The following is a 20,721-nucleotide window of genomic DNA, read 5'->3' on the forward strand; positions in this document are numbered from 1 at the left end:
AGGTGGCAGCCATTAAATGTGTAGGATTAATCACTTTCAAGAGAAACATACAAAGCTTTGTACCACACTAAGTTGTTCTTTGCATTATTCAGCTATGCTTTTATTATTTCAAAATGGAGTATTCTCTGGCTGGAAAGTTTCATACTGATAATTTAGAAACAAGATTTGAGTTGTACAGACAACTATGTGAGGAAAATTATCACATCTCTTGCTGAAAAAAGGTCTCAAGAGTTTACTTGGTTTATGGTATTCACATTATGGACGAATTTCTATCAACCACCAGATTTTGAATGACGATTTTAGAATAGTATAGTATGATAGTGGTGATGTGCATGGCTGTATTTTTCTAGTAAACCCATTTGAAGATTCGCATATCAAAATAATGAAAAATAATGATATGACTAATAATAGCCCTACTTTTATTTATGTTTGTGGATATGTAGCACAGAAGGCTTTAAACAAAAGGTCTTCCGAAACTTTTGTTGCTGTTATTAAGTCAAATGAATGCTGTACGCTTTATCTTGACATTCTCAATAAGGGTGATTTAAGTTTGCCATCGTCAGCAGTTATAAAATTATGCCACCTGATTTGGAGTATTATTTGTGTAACGATATCAAATTGCTATGTATCACAATTTTTAACAATGCGTAACCGAAAGCAAGTTCTGAAGTAAATTTTGAAATGAATAATTTTGTCAGAAACCAGTTTCAGTTTCTTTCTTCATGATACATGTTTGTGTGGTGATGCTCTAAGTGACATGTACGAAGATATAGCCCGGACAGTTTCCAATATTCTGCTGAATAATTAAATCACGCAAGAAAATGAAAGCGTAAAGTCAAAAAAAGCAACAAATAAAAATACAAAGAAACTTAATGTATTTGAAGGAAAATAAATATTTATTTACTCATTGATGTTTTATTTCTGCTGCAAGTCTGCATCCAACCAATTCCCTGTTTTGCTCTTATGTCTCTGTTCAGGTTTTGGCTGTTGAGTCTCCCGATTTAGAAAGTGTGGTAGAGGAAAAGCATAAAGGTTATACAAATGTAAAACTATTCTATGTGAAATTTTTTCTACCAAACTGTTTTCAATGGAGTTACCTAAAGGGGGGTCGTATTCACGTGGCACATTTCCTTGTATTCCATAATTTGTGGGCCTTTGTTTTGAGTAATTGGAAACGGACTTACAGACACCAGGAAATCTGTCCAACGCCGGCCTGAGTGGCCGAGCGGTTCTAGGCGCTACAGTCTGGAACCGTGCGACCGCTACGGTCGCAGGTTCAAATCCTGCCGTGGGCATGGATGTGTGTGATGTCCTTAGGTTAGTTAGGTTTAAGTAGTTCTAAGTTCTAGGAGACTGATGACCTCAGAAGTTAAGTCCCATAGTGCTCGGAGCCATTTGAACCATTTGAAATCTGTCCAAATAGCTCATCGAAAGTATGCTGCTTTTTATCGTTAAAATAGAAATGTAACTGCTTCCTACAGTAAAAACTGAGGAAACATTCACTGAAATTCTAATGAATTAAGCGATAGTGTAATAACGTTACAAACCACTTGATAAACATTTAATTTTGTGCACAATAGCAAGTTACTGCTATATTTTACCGGTACTAGGAAGAAAACTTGTTATTTAACGAGTAAGTACATATCCATCACTATAGAGCTCCACGATATTTTATTTTCGTGTATATAATATGATTTCTCGTGCTAAAATTCCACTCTTTGACGTTTAAATGGGAAGGATAGTAGCGATTTGTTTCTGTACACTTCTGTTAATCGTAGAACTGCACTAATTAAGGTGTGTACCATATATCATTCATTATAACTGAATTCTGTACAATTTTCTGTTTGTTAAAGTTGCATTGGTGGCTATTTAAATGTGAAGAATATGAACGATTCTTTCTCGTGTGCATCCTATCATTATACAGTTGCATTTGTTACAAGACAATTTTGTCATTAACGTGCAAGAAGACGTTCATTCTGGAAAGGTGGTCGTCTATTTGAGAACTGCGCGACGTTGTCACATTGGAGATTCTAGCTTCTGTGAATTTGGCTATGTTAACACCCTGACTAATCCAGTGTGTCCACTTACAGTAGTTTACGATAAACATTTCTGTAAGTTCACAATGAAGAAGAATTTCATATCATCATACAAACATAAGTACACTTACTTACAAACTTTGATCCATAGAAAAATGCATGGAAAAGTAAAATTGAAAGGAAAAATGTTGATAGCCAACAGAGCACTGTGTGTCCTGTTCGAAAACGTAACTTTTCGATTCACCTTAACATTCATACAGGGCAGTATGGAGAGGCTTACTGATGTATAATTTGCCGATTTGCATCTCGCGTTTGGGTATACAGAATTCAGTGGAAGAGCGGCACAACGACGGTGTACTGAGGTGTCCCCGCAACGACGCCAACCACGTCAGAATTTCCAGAATGAGATTTTCACTCTGCAGCGGAGTGTGCGCCGATATGAAGCTTCCCGGCAGATTAAAACTGTGTGGCAGGCAGAGACTCGACCTCGAGACCTTTGCCTTTCGCGGGCAAGAGATCTGCGCATTGAGCCACCCAAGCACGATTCACGAGCCGTCTTTCCAGCTTTAATTCCACCAGTACCTCGTCTCCTACCCTCCAAACTTCACGAGGTGAAAATTTCAGTCTGTGGCAAAGCCATGTCTCCGCAATATCTTTCCTCCAGAAGTACTAGTTCTGGAAGGTTTGCAGGAGAGCTTCTGTGAGATTCGGAAGGTAGGAGACGAGATACTGGTTGAATTAAAACTGTGAGAGCGGGTCGTCAGTCGTGCTTGGGTAGCTCAGTCGGTAGAGCACAAACTCGTGAAAGGCAAAGGTTCCGAGTTCGAGTTTCGCTCCGGCACACAGGTTTAATCTGCCCGGAAGTTTCACACTAGAGTACTTTCCCATCTGAGGGTTGTTGCATTACTCTCTGTTTTACACTGCGTGTTTCAGTGATTGCATTCTTTTTCTGAAAGCAGTTTGATTTTATTCAAAATTCGAACACACTACATTATTTCCCATTCATTTGCCTACAGAATCCTATTCTTATTTTAACATAATCTCCACTCAATGCAACGGCGTTGCACTACCTTACTCGGAGGGCCTGTGCGCCCGCATGGTGTCACGCTACTGGTCGACGTCAGAGCCAACGTCATGTTGCGTCTGTAACCTCCCCATCACCCATGTACTGCTTCCCTTTGGAGTGTATCCTTCAGTGGGGCAAACAGGTGGAAATTGAAAATAGCGTGATCCGGTCTGTAGGATGTAGGAGAAAATACAGTCCGGTGTCGATGACGTTTTTTGAACTCCCCTTGCGTACACAGACTTGTGCGAGGCTATGCGTTGTCATGAAGAAGAAGTTCGTTTGCATTTCTGTGGCGACAAACTTGCTAAAGTTGTTTCTTCAATTTCCTGATGGTAGCATAATAAATGTCAGACTTAATCACTGCACCAGACTCCCAGAAGGCAGCCGCCATGACTTTACCAGTTGAGTGAGCAGCTTTGAACTTTTCTTCACAGGAGAGGTGGCGTGGCAACGATGAACTCTTGTTTCATCGCCTGTGACGACGTTCGCTTCAGGTCACCTCTTACTTTACAATTCGTATCCCAATGAATGTTATTACTGGCAAATGCTAACTCTAACTGCAGTTACAGTTTCGGTCCGAGTCCCTCCCGAAATACAGTTCAGCTGTGAAGGTCGCTCCGGCATGCTTTTATTCATTCCTTACTCGATCCAGCGGTCTGTACTGAGTTCATCTATCTTTGTTCGGCCGAAAATTCTCCTGATAACGATTACAATCTTCCCTAGCTTGTCTACAGTCTATGATGATGATGATGATTGGTTTGTGGGGCGCTGAACTGCACGGTTATCAGGGGCCGTACAAATTCCCAATCTTTTCTCAGTTCCTACGGTCGCAGGTTCGAATCCTGCCTCGGGCATGGATGTGTGTGATGTCCTTAGGTTAGTTAGGTTTAAGTAGTTCTAAGTTCTAGGGGACTGATGACCTAAGATGTTAAGTCCCATAGTGCTCAGAGCCATTTGAACCATTTTCTTTTCTCAGTTCAATTTCGCCACTTTCATGAATGATGATGGTGATGAAATGATGAGGACAACACAAACACCCAGTCTCCGGGCGGAGAAATTGCTAGACAATGACAGACGCATTTCGAGTAAGAGGGATCTTCACTGAATACTTCCATTATTCCGGGTTTCTAATTTAGTAATGAAATACCTAGAGATAAGGAAGTGCAAGTTTGAACTACACTGTATGGAACGGAGGTGTAAATTTTATAACAAGTTTCATAATCTTGCTTTGTAAGATGAAGCTGTTAATAATATAATAAACCATAACACAAAGTAACTGGAATTGAATACCGTGTACCCCGGTTTACACTCGAATTTTTTTGATCAGATGTGTGATTGGAGTGAAAACAATGTACTTTTATCCGAATTCTCGTACACAAAAAAGAGCGAGCACTAGAGAAACGGGGCATCAAATTAGCAAGCGTGATCTCTAGTTTTGCCACAAATATTTAACTGCTTGAAATTAACCAGATTAATGAAGATATGCTTAACTAGCTATTTCAAAAAAAATTCAAGCTTTTTGCAGAGTGATTGTGCTAGATATGTAAATAATGTGTCAAAAAGATGTCTTATGGCCTACCTACTTTGCACGCAACAAGCTGCTCTGGTATAGAAATTGAGGAATCACTAATTTCACGTTAAAAAAATGTCAAATTACATCATAAATTGAAGCTTGACAGCTTTCTCTTGATCTTAATACTAATAGAAAATCACATTCATATTTAAATAATATTTCATGCATTCTGAACAAAACTGACAATAAGAAAGATAAGAAGCAGAACAGTGAGATGTTTTTTGAGATGAATTGTTTAAAAGTGAGAAATAAAATAAGTAGTAGAAACATTTGACGTACCTCAACATGACTTCGAGCATCATTCAAATATATATCAGTTGTTTCTCTAATATGTTTTATTATTTGAGACAAAAAATTTGACCGTTTCTTAAAAATGTTTCGAAATAAAATTCTTGAAGCCAGTATACATCTGTTTTCGATTTTACATATCTTCATTTAACATATCTTACAACACAGGGAACTTGAACACTGTCGCTGTAAGGTTTTTGCCATTACTGTTTCTTACGACAGATGAAATCAGAAACATCCACAAAAATCTGAGGCGACAGCACTGTTGACGCTAGATTGGTCAGTCGGCCGCTGAGGGCTAATACAAACTCACATTTTACGAAGAGTATTCTTACAGTTGCTGGATGAAGCGTGGACACGTTCTTCCATTGACACATCAAGGGCATGTGTAATCAACACTAATAATTTTTGGCTACTTAGCCATGATGCGAAGGCTGATATGGCTATTGGTAGTTTCTGGGAGATTAAAACATTGGGCAGGACTGGGTCCCTAACCCGGTACTTTTACCTTTTACGGGCAAACACTGTGTTCTTAGTGTGGAAAGAAGGGTAATGGTATTGGCAGAAGTGGGGCAGTGAGCGCAATCGTGGTTCGTGCCTGGATATTTCAGTCGGTAAAAGTATTCCCCCCCCCCGAAACCCATTGGTTTTTACGCCGCTATGCTGCACTCTGAAATTCGTTCTGGAGTTATGGACTTCGTCTCCAGGTGGAAGGAAACGACAGGTAAGAGAACAATATCAGTTTAAAATACACTGACTGACGAAAATGAGAAACACTCAGAACGGAAGCATAAACTTAAAACTTCACATGTTGACAAGGTATTTGGCGTAATTTCAGTGATTACAATATCAAACCACCTTTGCAAGGAATTAAGCACTAACAGCCCACGTATCAGTATGATGTTGCGCCGTTTTCTGGCCCGACTGAACGCTCTGATTCGGTTGAGAAGAGCCTGATATTGTCGTTGTACCCCGTCCTGATCCCAGCTGGCACACAACTGTTGTTAACTCGTCTTCGATATCCTGGTTGTTGCTACCAGAACGGAGCTGACGTCCGATCTGGTCCCGCATACGCTCTATCTGGGATGTATCTGGGACCTTGCTGCCACAGGAGTATCTCAACGTCACGTTGACAGTTCATACAGACACGTTTCTTGCCTGAACTAGCATTGTCCTGATGAAATATTGCACCACAGTGGGGACTATGGAATTCCGTGACGCAACCGTTGTGCCGTCAGAGGACCGTGAATCAGTAGCAGGCGTGACCTGTAGTCATACTCGTTGGCTCCCAATACTTTGACGCCAGAGGTAACACAGTTCTGTTTTCCAAATATCGGAAGATTGGGACTCCTTCCCATGTCACAGCCGCTCACGCCGGCGATGATCATCCGATGTAGCGCGAAAACACGATCATCAGTGATCGCAGTGGGACAACGTTTATGAACAGTATAAGCTTCCCGGTCGCATCACCACTCCAGAAGCAGTCGTTTGTGTTGTGGTGCTAACAGCAGCTTATGCACGGGACGGTAATTCCCTAGTCTAGCTGCTGATAGTCTTCGAATGACACCGAATGTTACAATTAGACCATTACTTGTTTTCTGACGAAGGCGGAGATGTGAAGGGGTTACGATGTGCTTGGTGCACAACAATGGCGATCCTCCTTTGTGATGTTGAGACGTGTCGACCTGAACCTTGATGACGAGTATGCCTGCCTTCACGTTCCCATGCAGTCCAACATCCGGCTACAATCACATTCGAATATCCCGCAGATCTGGATATCTCACAATTTGACCAGCAGGCCTAATGAAGACCCATAAAAACTGTTATTTCGACCTGTCAGGGGCTGATGACGCTGTATCACACGAATACGTAGCATATCAGTGTCCTTCACGGTGATCACGCATCTGACGCTACCAGCCTGGTAACAGCACTAAACAATAACAGCACCGATGCACTCTGGTGGCCGTTCTACCTCTCACAAAGAATTGCTACAATGGTTGTTTACACATCCTCCGACGCTGTGTACGTTTACGAAGTTACAGAACATCGAATCACCTCTTCTGTGATTATCATCATTTTTTGTCAGGCAGTGCATTTGCAACATTTTAAATTCGAATCCGATGGAGACCTATATAAAAGTTACGTACAGGATGTTGAGCACAACATCCGGTTCACCTCCCGCAAGTAGACAGATAACTGCAGTTAGAGTAGAAGTGTAGTGGACGCAAGAAACAAAATACATTCACAACGCTAGGATAAACGATTATTAGAAGAGAACTCACCGCAGTTGAGCGTCATTTAGCTCATTGAGGGTTTAAGTGCAAACATTAATTAAACAATCTACAGCTACTTACCTTTCAAAACCCACCAACAAGCTGCCGCACTTCCTCTCAGCTTACGAGCAGTTCCAGGTGTGCAGCATGCCAATGGGTTTCTTTCACACGCTTCCAACGCCGCATGGCACCATACCTATAAATAGGAAATAAAAGAATAAGAAAGCGGAGGGGGGGTGGGGGAGGGGGTGGGAACTGGCCAGACCTACAGCTTCCTCCGGCGCCGGAAGCAGCTGCGCACACTCCACTCACGTTAAGCACTCTCCACCGCCACACGACGAATTAACTCCTGCGTCCTCACCTCGCCTCACCGCGGCTCGTGACGAATGGCCAGGTGCGGGCGCTTACAATACGCCTGCTCGCACTCCCAATGGCCTCTTCACGGAAAACGCCTACATACTGTTCTCGGTACTAATGAATAAATATCCAGTACCGCCTTAGCAGTGTCCAACAGTCTACCGTAGGCTGTTCGGAGTTTGTGCTAGATTTGTGACGTGACATCGTCGTTTTTGTTGTCACTTATCCCATTTTCCAGGGATACTGGGACAGCAGAGGAACATATATAATCGCTCTTGGCGCTAAATGGTGTAAAACACAGACACAATGCTGTTACTGCTGGCGTCAAAGTATGGGGAGCCATGTCAGGTTAATACTGATTCAGGGTCATCTGACGGCACAACGGTTGCGTGGGAGACTGAAGAACTAAAGAAACTGGTACACTTGCCTAATATCATGTAGGACCCCCGCGGGCACGCAGAAGTAGCGCAACACGACGTGGCCTGGACTCGACTTATGTCTGAAGTACTGCTGGAGGGAATTGACACCATGAATCCTACAGGGCTGTCCATAAATCCGTAAGAGTACGAGGGGTGGAGATATCTTCTGAGCAGCACATTGCAAGGCATCCCAGATGATGGGGAAGGAAGTCGGCCGTGCCCTTTCAGAGGAACCATCCCGGCATTTGCCTGGAGCGATTTAGGGAAATCACGGAAAACCTAAATCAGGATTGCCGGATGCGGGATTGAACCGTCGTCCTCCCGAATGCGAAGATTGTTAAGGCTTTGCTGACAAACTGCCTATTGGCTTCTGTGTCGGGTTCTTCGGCCGACGTTCATCTAATGATTTTTCTGACGTTTCGCCAGCACGAGTGGCTGGCATTGTCAAAGCTTCATCCTCCATTGCCGGTGGTGAACTGGAGGCGAGCTCGCGGCCGCAGACTATATGTACCTGGCGCGCCAACGTCCGAGGGCTTCTCCGCGGTCATTTCCGGCGCGGTTCTCCTCTTGCTACCTGCGACGGTCGTTCGCTGCAGTACGGGAAGCCAGGATCCGTTTACCTTAAGACTTTCCTCTTTCTTGTTGAAACTGTTCGCGTGTTTTTGGATTTCTACAGCTTCTCTGAACAAGCGCGTGTGATAGTGCTTCTCTACAGCCAGAACTTCCGTGTCGGCGAATTTTATTAGGCGGTCGGTCTCATTCAGTGCGTGCTCTGCCACGGCCGATTTCTCCACCTGCCCCAACCTGCAATGTCGCTTATGCTCTTTGATCCTGGTGTTAATTGATCGTCCAGTCATTCCGACATAAACTTTTCCGCATGTGCTTTGATACGGTATATTCCCGACATTGCAAGTGGGTCTCTTTTCTCCTTCGCCGATCTAAGACACTCTTTGATCTTCCTTGTCGGTTTGAAAATCGTCTTTACGCCGTGTTTGCGCAATATACGGCCGATTCTGTCCGTCACTCTGGGAATGTATGGCAGAAAGGCCGTACCCGACGTTTCTTTTTCTGGTTCCTTACTTCGCCGAGTGTTTGGCTCTGTTACACTTCTAATGTAATTTGTGGAGTACCCATTGCTCCTCAGAACAGTTTCCAGGTGTTGCATTTCTCGTTTGAGGTGTTGAGGCTCACATATTCGCCCTGCTATCGTTACAAGCGTACTAATCATGCCTCTTTTCTGGCTCGGGTGGTGGTTTGACAGTTTGTGCAGGTATCGGTCCGTGTGTGTCGGTTTTCGATACACGCTGTGTCCCAGGTTTTCACCGTCCCTTGTGACCAGCACATCTAGAAATGGCAGTTTCTTGTCCTTTTCTACTTCCATGGTAAATGTTATGTTGGCGTGGAGGCTGTTCAAGTGTCTCAGGAATTCACCGAGCTGTTCTTCACCATGGCTCCACACCACGAAAGTATCATCGACGTACCTGTACCACACCTTAGGTTTGCAAGTCACCGAGTCCAGTGCCTGTGCTTCGAATTGTTCCATGAAGAAGTTGGCCACCACTCAACTGAGAGGACTACCCATGGCGACGTCTTCCAGCTGTTCGTAGAAATCGCCATTCCACGTGAAATAGCTCGTGGTGAGACATGCATGGAAGAGCTTTTTGATGTCTTGCGGGAACATGGAATCGATATGCTCCAGAGCGTCACTGAGTGGCACTTTCGTAAATAACGAAACAACATCAAAACTGACCAGGACATCGTTTGGCGCAAGTTTCAGTTTCTTCAGCATCTCAATGAAATGTCCTGAGTCCTTAATGTATTTGTCGGTCTTCCCCACGTGTGGCTGGAGCAGAGAGGCCAAGTGTTTCGCCAGTTTATACGTTGGTGAGCCAGGAGCGCTAACGATCGGTCTCAGTGGAACGTTGTTCTTGTGGATCTTGGGTAATCCATACAGCCGAGGTGGTAGGGCTTCTGTGTTGCGCAGGTTTCTCTGTATGCCCGCCAGCATAGAAGACGCCTTGATTAATCGATTCGTATTCCGAGTGATACGCTGCGTCGGATCTGCGCTTAGTTTTCGGTACGTCGTCGGATCTAATAGGTCTCGGATCTTTTGCTCATAATCTTCGGTATTCATTACGACGGTCGCATTCCCCTTATCGGCAGGCAGTACCAATATACTCTTGTCGGCGTTGAGATTCTTAATGGCTTGTATCTCTTCTTTCTTCAGGTTGCAAGCTGGTGGTTTTGCTCGGCGCAGTATCCTGGCTGTTTCGGTGCGTATTTCCTCTGCCCTTTCACAAGGAAGGGTCCGAATGGCTGCTTCGGTGCTCCGAACAGTGTTCCTGGAGCAACTCTGTAGCAATTACGTACGTGTTGGGTGTCGCATTGTCCTGCTGGAATTGCACCAGTCCGTCGTAACGCACAATGGACACGAATGGATGCAGGTGAGCAGACAGGATGCTTGCGTACCTGTCACATGTCACAGTCGTATCTAGACGTATCAGGGGCCCCATAGCATTCCAACAGCATACGCCCCACACCATTACAGAGTCTCCACGAGTTTGAACCGTAACCTGCTGACATCCAGGGTCCATGGATTCATGAGATTGTCTCCAGACCCGTACACGTCCATCCGCTCGATACAATCTGAAACGAGACTCGTCCGACCAGGCAACATGATTCCAGTCATCAACAATCTTATGTCAGTGTTGACAGGCCGAGGCGAGGTGTAAAGATTTGTTTCATGCAGTCTTCAAAGGTACACGAGTGGGTCTTCGGCTCCGAAAATCCATATCGATGATGTATCATGGAATGGTTCGCACGCAGATACTTGTTGATACGTGAGCATTCATATCTGCAGCAATCTGCGAAAGGGTTACGCTTTTGTCATATTGAACGATTCTCTTCGGTCGTCGTTGGTCGCATTCTTGAAGGATCTTTTTGCGGCTGCATCGACGTTCCTGATATTCACGGTACACTCGCGAAATGGTCGTACTGGAAAATCTCCGCTACATCTGTACCTCAGAGATGATGTGTCCCATGGCTCGTGCGCCGACTATAACACCAAATTCAAACTCACTTAAACGTTGCTAACCTCCTACTGTACCAGCAGCAACCGATCTAACAACTGTGGCATCCATTTATTGTCTTATATAGGCGTTGACGACCGCAACGCCGTATTCTAGCTGTTTACATATCTCTGTAGTTGAATAAGGCTGCCTATAACAGTTTCTTTGGCACTTCAGTGTATGATGGACACTCGTGAAGTTTTAATTATCACTTCAAATAATCAAGCTGCTTTCATGAAAATTCGAGAAGATGTTAATCCTTCTCTATTGGTCAAAAGTATCGGGACACCTGTTAGAGAACATTAATATGGGGTGTGTCCACCCATCGCCTTTATGACGACTTGAACTCTGCTGGGGACACTTTCAATGAAGCGTCTGAATGTCTGTTGAGGAATGGCAGCCTAATCTGTCTCAAGAGCCGAAACCAGAAGGTTTCTGGGTGCTGCATTTTTCAGCAAAGACGACGTTCTAATTCGTCTTATAGGTTCTCCATTGGGTTAGGAGTATTATTGTCTGTAAATTGCTGCCTCACGAACTCTACTTCGTGACAGGATGTTTTAGCACGTTGACACAGTCACCATTTCCGAACTGTTCCCCTGGTGTTTGCAGTACACAATGCTCCATAATCTGTTCCTGTCATTTCACATCTAGCTTTTCCTTAAGAGCAATAGGGGGACCACACCCTAACCACGAAAATCACTGCCGTACGGATCATCACTTCCTCTATACTTCACTGTTGGCACTACACGTGTTGGCAGATAAAATTATTCACAAATTTGCAAAATCCAAACCCTTCAATCGTATTGTCATAGGGCACAAAATGATTCATGAATCCAGACCAATCGTTTCTAGTCATCCACTTCTCATCGGGGTAGCTCATCACGTCACCTCAAGCGTTGTTTTGCACTGAATACACAACTGCCTTGCTTATGAGGACCTCCTCGACCGTCGTAACTCATTCTTTTTACCTGTCTGCGTACTACTGTTACTACTTTAGAACTCACGAGTGATTGCTTCTGTAAATTTGAAGCATTTCTTAGCACCATGTTCTTTAATGGTCGATGGTCACTGTACGTCAGTGCATGAGGCCTGCCTGCACCTGGTTTAGCTATTCTTGTCCTTCGCGTTTCCACTACACAGTCATATAACCAACAGTCAACGTGGCAGCTTTAAAAGGGTTGAAATGTCCCTAGTGGATTTGTCAGGCTGGTGACTAGCCCACATTCGAAATTACTGAGCTCTCCTGACGGTCTAATTAGGCTGTTACTTCTTCTCTACTGACAATGCAAGACTCCCGGTCTCATTTTAGTCTGTACTGGCGGGTCCGCCTCTCGAGACATCTACACTGGGATGGAAAAAATCATGGGATAGCTCCTGATGTCATGTCGGATCTTCTATCGCAAGTGTAGTGCAGCGTGTCGACGCGGCATGCACTCAACAAATCGTTGGAAGTCCCCTGGATAAATACTGAGCCATTCTGCATCTATAGTGTAGCGAAAGTGTTGCAGGTGCTGGAGTTTGTAAGCAAAATAACCTCTCGATTGTGCCCAGTAAATGTTCGACAGGATTCATGTCGGGCGATCTGGATGGTCAAATCACTCGCGCGAACTGTTCACAATGTTCTTCGAACCAGTCGCGAACAACTGTAGCCCGCTGACATGGGCATTGTCATCCAAGAAAACTCATGTTTAGGAACACGATATTCATGGATGGCTGAAAGAGGTCTCCAAGTAGCAGACATAACCCTTTCCAGTCATTGATCGGTTCAGTTCGACCAGAGGACCTAGTGCATTCCATGTAAACACAGCCCACACCATTATGGAGCTACCACCAGCTAGCACAGTGCATTGTTGAAAACTTGGGACCATACTTTCATAGGATCTGCTCCTACCAACTGAAATCGGGATTCACCTGAGCAAGCCACGGTTTTGCAGTCGTCTAGGTCACTTAATAAAGGCAAGGCCTCCGGTCCAGATTGTATACGTCAGGTTCCTCTCAAAGTATGCTGATAAAATAGATCCATATTTAGCAATTATATACAACCACTCGCTCACAGAAAGATCCGTACCTAAATACTGGAAAATTGCTCAAGTCACACCAATAACCAAAAAGGGAAGTAGGAGTAATCCGCTGAATTGCAGGCCTACGTCACCAACGTCTGTTTGCAGTAGGGTTTTGGAAGATATACTGTATTCGAACATTATGAAGTACCTCTAAGAAAACGATTTATTGAGACACAGAACGGTGTCAGTAAATATCGTTCTTCTGAAACACAACTAGCTCTTTATACTCATGAAGTAACAAGTGCTATCGACAGGGGATGTCAAATTGATTCCATATTTTTACATTTCCAGAAGGCTATCGACACCGTTCCTCACAAGCGTCTTCTAACCAAACTGCGTGCCTACCGAGTATCGCCTCAGTTGTGCGACTGGATTCGTGATTTCCTGTCAGAAAGGTCACAGTTCGTAGTAATAGACGGAACGTCATCGAGTAAAACAGAAGTAATATCCGGCGTTCCCCAAGGTAGTGTTACAGGCCCTCTATTGTTCCTGATCTATATTAACGACATAGGAGACAATATGAGTAGCAGTCTTAGATTGTTTGCAGATAACGCTGTGATTTACCGCCTTGTAAACTCATCAGATCATCAAAACGACTTCCATAATGATTTTGATAAGATATCTGCATGGTGCGAAAAGTGGCAATTGACCTTGTATAAAAAAAAGTGTGAAGTTATTCACATGAGTACTAAAAGAAATCAGCTAAATTTCGATTACGCGATAAATCACACACAACTGAAGGCTGTAAATTCAACTAAATACTTAGGTATTACCTGATATTTTCTATCCGTCAACCGATGGAAAAAAGTTGGGAGTATAACAAAAGGATGATAATGGTTTTTATAGAGATAGAAAAGGCACATGACTCAGTTGACAGGGAAAGACTCTGGGAAGAACTGAAGAAGATAGATATAGAAGATGGGTACATTAATGTTATAAAGACAATGTACAGAGCCCACAATTGTAGAATTAGAACACCATTGGGGAACTCTGAATACTTCGAAATAAGACAAGGACTTAAGCAAGGAAGTATTCTATCATCTGCGCTTTTTAATGTTGTGATGGAGGGAATGAATAGGGCAGTTAAAGATATAGTAAAAGAAAAAGACAAAAAGATGATTTTTACAGATGATATGGTAATATGGGGTGATAAAGAGGTAGATGTACTGTTACAGCTTGATGCATGGAAGGAAATAATGAAAAGGTATGGATTAAAAATAAATAAAGATAAGAGTGAAGTAATGGTATTTGGAAGAGAGAAAGGAATCAACGGAAATATTACCTTGAATGGGGAACCCCTCAAAGTGGTAGAAAGTTTCACTTATTTAGGGAGTGAAATATCTAGGGATGATGAAATATCTAGGGATGGAAGAATAACTAACGAAATTAATAGGAGGTTACAGAAGGGAGGCAATTTCTACCAAACAATAAAACATCTGATTTGGAATAATGAAGTTTCAGAAAGAGCAAAACTCCTTATGTATAAGAATTATTACATCCCTATTGTCACCTATGGTGGAGAAACATGGGCAATGACAGAAAGGGACTGGAGCAGACTGCAAGCAGGGGAAATGAACTTTCTCAGAGCAGTTAAGGGGAAAACAAGAATGGACAGAGTAAGGAATGTAGAGATTAGAAAGGACCTCAAACAAGAAAGTATGAGAGAAGAAATTGAAAGAAAGAGATTAAGATAGTATGGGCATGTTAAGAGGATGCATGGGCAGGGACTCCCCAAAATTATGGAAGAACTAAAGATGGATGGGAAAAGACCTCGAGGGCGCCCAAGAACACGGTGGAAAATGGGAGTGAGAATATCTGTTGAAAGGAGAGGTGTGACCTGGCAGCAAGTGGAGAAAGAAAAGTGGTGGGAGGACCGAGCCACATGGAGAGGACTCGTCAGCACCCAGACCCGGCAGTAGCTGGAGCGGGATTCGGATATAGATACATAGATAGTATTAAAATTACAAATAACCTTAATTGGAACGATCATATAGGTAATATTGTGGATAGAGCCTACTAAAGAGACTGCTTACACCACGATTGTCCTCCCTGTTCTGAAGTATTGCTGTGCGGTGTGGGACTGACGGCTGACATAGAAAAATTACAAAGAAGGGCAGCTCGTTTTGTATTATCACGAATGTCACAGACATGATACGTGAATTGGAGTGGCAATTATTAAAACAAAGGCGTTTTTCGTTGCGACGGGATCTTCTCATGAAATTTCAATTACCAGTTTTCTCCTCCGATTGCGAAACATTCTGTTGGCACCCACCTACATAGGGAGAAATGATCATCACGATAAATAAGAGAAATCAACGCTCCCACAGAAAAATTTAAGTGCTCGTTTTTCCCGTGTGCCGTTCGCGAGTGGAACAGTAGACAGACAGCTTGAAGGTGGTTCATTGAACCCTCTGCCAGGCACTTTATTGCGAATAGCAAAGTAATCACGTAGGTGTAGATGTAGGTCCGAACTGGTGAGGTCACGAGCCCAGGAGAGGCGCTCCAGGAGATGTCGTGCTGTTAACAAAGGCACTTTGTCCGTCGTCTGCTGACACGTCCCACACTGATATTTGCGATTATTTCACTCAGTGTTGTTTGTGCTTTAGCATTGACAACTCTACTCAAACGCCGCTGCTCTCGGTCGTTAAGTGAAGGCCCCTAACGATTTCCGAAATAGAATGTCCCACGCGTTCATCTCCAAAGTCTGTTAATTCCTGTCGTGGTGCCATAATCACGTCAGAAACGTTTTCACCCGAATACAAATAACTTCTCCGTCGCCGGCCGGTGCGGCCGTGCGGTTCTAGGCGCTTCAGTTTGGAACCGCGTGACCGCTACGGTCGCAGGTTCGAATCCTGCCTCGGGCATGGATGTGTGTGATGTCCTTAGGTTAGTTAGGTTTAAGTAGTTCTAAGTTCTAGGGGACTGATGACCTCAGATGTTGAGTCCCATAGTGCTCAGAGCCATTTGAACCATTTTTGAACTTATCCGTCAATGCACTGCCGTTGGTTAACTTGTGTACGCGAAACTACAGCCATTTGTATAAGTGCAATCGCTATCCCATTACTTCTGCCACCTCAGTGTAATAGTCAATTCCGCATTACGTAGGGGTGTTCGGATACTTTGATAACGTAATACATTCTCCCGTCAAAGCGACACTTTCTTCGCAGGAACGGATGTTTACGGCAGACTTCCCTTATTGAAGCCAGCATTGTGGCTGTTTAGGATACATCAGATTCTACTATCACGTCGCCGTCAATCTGGGAAAGACTATCACACAATACGAGGAAAGAGGAACAAGTAATTAGTTGTCACATAAGGAGAACACGGGGTGAGGCGAAATTCGGTAGACCAAAAGAGCAGCATATGTGACCGTGTCCAGTATAGAATGAGCTGGGAAGTTGTCTTGGAGCATGAATACCCCCTTGGAGAGATTCTCGGGTGCTTCGTTTTGACGGTCTAGAATAGCCCAGTGAGCAGATCCGGGAAGCACTGTCTTTCTCTCATCCGGCGAGAGCAACCGTAACACTACTTTCGCACATTTTGGTCAGCAGCTGCCGCAGAAGGTATATAGATAAGAGGGTGGATGTTAATATTCAACCTGTTAACGATATCGAGCTAGTGATGAATGCCTGCGTTAGATACGTGTGCAATATACGGTTGTATGATCATATCAGTCCTTCATACTCCCAGCTAGGTTGGATACGCCCACATAAGGCACGCGATCTCCACACGATGTGCTTACTTCATCGGTTTCTTAGCCACTGGTGCCCCCAATACTTATCTTCTCACTTTAAACACCTATCATCATTCCACAACCGCGATACCAAATCGGATACATCTAGCACCTTGGCTGTACCTTTACATAACACAAAATCTTTCTCCGTGTCATTCTCCATCTCAGCCATACGACTATAGAACGCACTCCCCTGTGATCTGCGTCTTATCCAGAACCACTCAACATTCAAGAGGGAACTCAAAACTTACATATTAGGGACGGTATAGCCACCATTGTTGTGCCCCTCTCATCTCCTATCTCCTCTCCATCATCGCTTCGAATTTTACCATTCTATTTCTCTTCCTCTAACCTATCTACCTCTTCTATATCTCTTTCACCCCATTCTATCGTCTTATGTCTCTACTTGATGAGAATAACTCACAAGCTGCAAGAATATAACGAGAAAATTCCCAACGAGCAATAGGACTGACATTCATAAAGGAAAATATGTTTACTTTCATATACATAGTCATTACTATTACTATTATTATTATTATTATTATTATTATTCTTGATTGTTATATTTATTTTTGATTGTTATAATTATCATTGGACTACTGTTATAATCTCTATTTTTTTCTTTAACATTAATACTGTATAACATGTTATATGTCCTTGATGTTCTGCAGAAACTGAAATTTGTTTAATCTGAGTATGCCTGGTTAGGTATAAGAGAGGGCCTGAAGGCCCTAATCTTGCCAGGTAAAATAAATGCATAAATAAATAAATAAATAAATATCATTAGTTAACGCAGTTTCACGCTTAATTACATTCCTTTTCTTTTCGCCCTACATTGTGTTACGAGAATTGAATTAAAAGTTCATCAGTACGGCGTAGTTTTCTGAGGAAACGAAATAAAGAAAGTGTGTCTGATGGTGTAATTTTATTTTGTGGGGTGGGCGCTGCCTTATAGCCGTAATTTTCGCCTTTAAATACTGTTTACAGACCCGGCGCGGGAAACTTCGAGGTCGCAGGTAGGCGGACTTTAGCGCGCCCCCTGTTGTAATGTTTACCGCAGGGGAGCTGCTAAATTATGGGAAACCTCTCCTTAGCCCGATATTAAACCTCACACCCCGCGGAAAGGTTTGGGAATCCGAGCCGACGCGGCAGTTCAAGGCGATGGCCACACACCACGCAGCAAGGAAAACACTCCATTAGCCACGTATACTAAATGTGTTTTGGTTTTTTATTAAGTATTATTCTTCCATTAGCCTAATAGCTTCTAAATATAATCTTAAATCACTCCACCATCCCCTAGAAAGAATTTCATGCGTGCCACAACAGACTTTCAAGAAGCTGGATAAAAATCATTCAGATACCTTCACGAAGTCAGAAAACCAAAAATGAAATGGAGAAAGTAGCCCACGTAACATATTTAAAGTACGTGGCTAATAATAAACGGCAGGTCTAGCAGTGTTACCTGTTCTATACAAGTAGAGATTGTTGCGGAATTCTTCCAGGTATGCTATACCATTTAGCTATTTTTAAAATCTGTTCGCACATCAAGTAGAAGATAGAATCCTTGTGAACATAGGCTGTGAAAACAATTACATCATTTGGTATCAACAAATATCACTATGTTGGTGATGTGAAGTTTAGTCCGAAGAATGGTTCGATACAGCTTTACACGCTAACCGATACGGTGAAAGCTTCTTCATCTGCGCGTAGCTCCTACATCTACTTGAACCTGTTTACTGCAGTCAAAACTTGTCTTCCTTTGCTATTTTTGCTGCTACACTTTTCTCCATTGCCTAATTAACTTTGTCAACCTTCCTCATACTGTGTCCTATCAAAGAATTCCTTCTTTTAGTCTTTTGCCAAAACGGTCTTTTCTACCCAATTCGTTAGATAATCGATATATCTGTGTTGTTCTGTAACATTTACTTTCGAAATTCATACAATGCATCAGGAATACACAAACTTGGTTGCAATTCATGTTCAAAGATATAAATTGGCCAAATAGGAAGGAATTTCAACATACTTTTTCATGAACGCATGTATGCTCTTCACTTCAAGAACTTAAGCAAATCCATCTTTGCTCTACATGTAGCTGAAACCGAACATCAAGTAACTGATATGTGTCATAACTTACAAATACTCTAACTGGTCAACAAACATAAAATGAAATTACTTGAAGAAAATGAAATTTATTCTCACAAACGTGGAGCCCCAAATGACATCCTAAATGACCCAACAGAGTCACGCAACAATTTTTTTCTGAGTAATTTCCACAATTTGATCAGACAACCGCATAGTAAGTATAGTCATGAAATACATAATCCATTTTGCGTCATATTAGTCTGTTGTTTCGCCTACATTGTTTGAAAATGTCACTCCATCTGTTTGTAAAATATGCAATATTAATTCTTTTATATACTCCTAAAACAAACTATATTACTTCTATAATATTCAATATACTGGATGATCAAAAAGTCAGTATAAGTTTGAATACTTAATAAACCACGGAATAATATAGATAGAGAGATAAAAATTGACACACATGCTTGGAATGACATGGGGTTTCATTAGGAAAAAAAAAAAAAAAAACACGCCATATTGCTAGACGCGAGAAAGATCTCTTGCGCGCGTCGTTTGGTGATGATCGTGTGCTCAGGCGCTACTTTCGTCAAGCTTGGCCTCCCAGGTCCCCAGACCTTAGTCCGTGCGATTATTGGCTTTGGGGTTACCTGAAGTCGTGATCGACCGACATCTCTAGGGATGCTGAAAGACAACATCCGATGCCTATGCCTCACCATAACTCCGGACATGCTTTACTGTGCTGTTCACAACACTATTCCTCGACTACAGCTATTGTTGAGGAATTATGGTGGAAATCTTGATCATTTCCTGTAAAGAACATCATCTTTACTTTGTCTTACTTTGTTATGCTAATTATTGCTATTCTGGTCAGATGAAGCGCCATCTATCGTACATTTTTTGAACTTTGGTATTTTTTTGGTTCTAATAAACCCCGTGTGATTCCAAGCATGCGTGCCAATTTGTACCTCTCTATCTACACTATTCCGTGATTTATTAAGTTTTCAAATTTATACTGACTTTTTGATCACCCGTATTACTGAACAGTCAGTATATCTACATCTGCATCTAAATCTACATGCATACTCCGCAAGCCACAGCACGGTGCCTGACAGAGGGTAACCACTCCCACTACTAGTTACTTCCTTTCCTGTCCCATTCGCAAACAGAGCGATGGAAAACCCACTATCACTATGCCTTCATATGAAACCTAATACTCGTATCTCATCTTCGTGGTCTTAAAGCGCAAAGTACGCTGGTGGCAGTAGAATCGTGTGGAAGTCAAGTTCAACTGCCGGTTCTTAAATTTTCTCAATAGTGTATCTCTAGAAGAAAGTCCCCTGCCCTCCAGATATTCCCTTTTGAGTTACCTAAGAATCTTTGTAACATTTTCGTGTTGTTAGACCCTACTAGTAACAAATGTAACAGACCGCTTGTGAATTGCTTCGATATCTTCCTTCAATGTGACCTGGTACGGATCCCAAATACTCAAGCAGTACTCAAGAATAGGTCACATCAGCTTCCTATATTCGCTCTCCTTTACAGGTGAACCATTCTTTCCTAAAATTCTCCCAATAAACCAAAGTAGACCATTAGCCTTCCCTAACACAGTTCTCACATACTAGTTCTATTTCATATCGCTTTGCAACGTTACGCCTAGATATTTAGACGACATGGCTGCGCCAAACAGCACACTAGTGATACTGTATCCGAACATTACAGGTTTATTCTTTCTACTCATCCTTATTAACTTACATATTTTCCAC

This window comes from Schistocerca serialis, chromosome 9 (assembly GCF_023864345.2).
Source record: "Schistocerca serialis cubense isolate TAMUIC-IGC-003099 chromosome 9, iqSchSeri2.2, whole genome shotgun sequence".
Classification (NCBI taxonomy): Eukaryota; Metazoa; Arthropoda; class Insecta; order Orthoptera; family Acrididae; genus Schistocerca; species Schistocerca serialis.